Genomic DNA, 2,573 nt, shown 5'->3' with positions numbered 1-2,573 from the left:
AGGGACTCAGGTTTGGGAAGATCCCAAAGAGTTATGAAGAAAACCAAAAGTGTTCTTTTGTGTAAACCAAGGATAAGAGTTTGAAGGAAAAGAAAATGGTCAAGGCCATCATAATCTACAGAGAGATTTAAGATAAAAAAGAAAGAGACTTTTGAGTTTGGCAATGTGGAAGTGAAAGCTGATTTTACAAGAATAATTCGGTAGAACATGGAAATAGAAGCCAATCTGGGAAGAACGGCCAATGAGGAAGTAGGGAAAAGTTGAATGATAGATTGAGTTAAGAAGCTTTGTGGAAGGAAAAGGAAGAAATTATAGAATAACTAGAAGGGATTATGATTTATATGGCAGAAACTGGAGGATGTTAGAGTGATTGGATGAGTTCCTAGCAAATGGGTTCCCATCTGAGTTGACAATTAGGGAGAGAATGAGGACAGATCAAATCCACATCAGTGGGAGATAACTTTCCTGGAGGAGAAGCAAGTAGGCCACAGATAAAAGGAAACATGCAAATCATGTTTGGATGATTGGAGTAGAATTTGAAAAGCCCTTAACTACCATAATGCTTTTATATCAATAAACAATAAATACTATTTATGAGTTCATAATATGGATCTGGTGATTTAAAATGACGTTCCTAAAAAGGTTCTGTATTTTATCAGTTAGAATTGTGCAACACTATGCATTTAGGAGAGGAGATCTGGAGAGTAAGGTAAAAATATTTATGGGGCAGCTACCTTGAACAAGGTCTTATGTGCTATCATGAGAAGACACATAATTCATACTCAGATTAACTTTCTATTTATTCCAGTTTAAGAACAGAGAAAAACAAGCCTCAGGAATCTGTAGTATTTTATCCGAAGTCACAAAATTAGTGAACACTCTTGTTACATTTTTATGTTCTTTTTTTTTTTTTCCTGACTTCAAAGCCCATTCTTCTACCAAGTATATCAGTTATCTCTTAAATTCCTCAAATCATACCAGGTCAATTGTCTCCATTGACAAATGACACCAGTAACAGATCTTTCATTGTAAATCCAGCTTGGGTCACTCCAAAGTAGTACTGTCTTTCAGGTCAAGGGAAGAGTGCCAGAGGTGTTTTAGCATCTGAAATAATTCACTGTTATTAGGAAGTGACAGAAAAGTTTAATAATGCCAATATTTCTAATAAAACAGTTTACCTTGAGAAAAAAAAAGATGTTAATTTCCTTTTCCAATTGGCGATTGTTGTAAGAAAACTTAAAGGAGCAATCAATACATTACCTATCAATCCAAACCTGCTCCATATTTTACATAATTTACTAACTTCTTTAGAAAGCCGGGGTCATTCAAATACCTTTTTTTTAACCTGAAAGACCCAAATACCAAGGTTCATTCTGTGAAAGCTTTTTAACTTTTGAAAAGTATCTTAGTATTTAAATACTGATCAAAAATGGGCTTTTAAAGAATCTTTAAACATTTCACATTTTTGAAAAGTAGTGGAATATAAGAGCAAGGCCAAATGTTATGTTGTCGACCTCAGAGAGTTGGGGACCTGGGGTGGCGAAGGAACTGAGAAAAAGAGACGACAGTAGAGCGAGGCACAGGGGACCCTGAGCGAGCGGCCCAAGGCGCCAAGGTTTATTTTCCATACTCTTATATACCTTCTACAGCGATATAGATCTATAATGATTTACAGCAGGGGCATAGTAAGCCACATTCCTCCAGGTACCCAGGATTAGTCAAGCATGTAAGAATCTTTAAAACAGAATAAAGGAACAGAGGGGAGTGCCCAGTGTGCTGTTTGCAGCTGGCTTCCTGTCTACTAAACATCTTCTGCTGTGTGCTTTAGAACTGACCACACACATCTCAAGGGCATTTCACTCTGATCCTTTCAGGTTATTTTTAACCCTGCAATCTTGAGTTTTCTCAGAGATCTCAGAGTCTGAGCAAACATGCACCAGTGGTCGTTGTGGCGTTCTGTTTCCCACAGCTCCCCCTTTCTTTTTTCAAAACAGCCGCTGCCGTAAGCACTCTGTGATGGCGGTTTTGGGCATTCATTTGTTTTTTGAGGTTACAGTATCCAGGATCCAGACCCCCATACGGGCCTGGAGAAGAAGGATGGAATCCATACTGCGCGGAGGCGCATGTCACCACCGCTAACATAGCCAGGAACAAATGTTCAGGGGTTTTGGTAGATCTGGTCGTTTCCAGGATTCGCTCCGCCCTCTGAGTGAGGGTCTTCAGTTGCCCCCAAGTTGGGGGTGTTGTTGGGGGCAATTTTCGTTTTTGAGGTCTCTTCAAGGAGAGTGTTGCCATCTCTCAGACAGGGTTTGGGTAGTCAATCCCTGCAGCGGCTGAGAGACTTCTGTTGTCTTTATCGCCAGTCCTGGGCCGGACTTTCCGAAGAGGTATCCAAATTGCTCGACTGGATCCATCTGGAATGACACAAGCATTACCAGGGCCTCGGGTAATTAATTTCCCAGGCAACCAATTATTTTCCTCATTTTTTATCCACACGGGTGCATCCTGAGTTGAGACTGGAGCTGACGAGAACTGTTTGTCAGCTCTAGCATATGGTTCTCCTTGGGGTAAAT

Source organism: Phoca vitulina, unplaced genomic scaffold (assembly GCF_004348235.1).
Source record: "Phoca vitulina isolate PV1807 unplaced genomic scaffold, GSC_HSeal_1.0 scaffold53, whole genome shotgun sequence".
NCBI classification, from domain to species: Eukaryota; Metazoa; Chordata; class Mammalia; order Carnivora; family Phocidae; genus Phoca; species Phoca vitulina.
Note: the sequence above shows the minus strand (reverse complement) of the source record.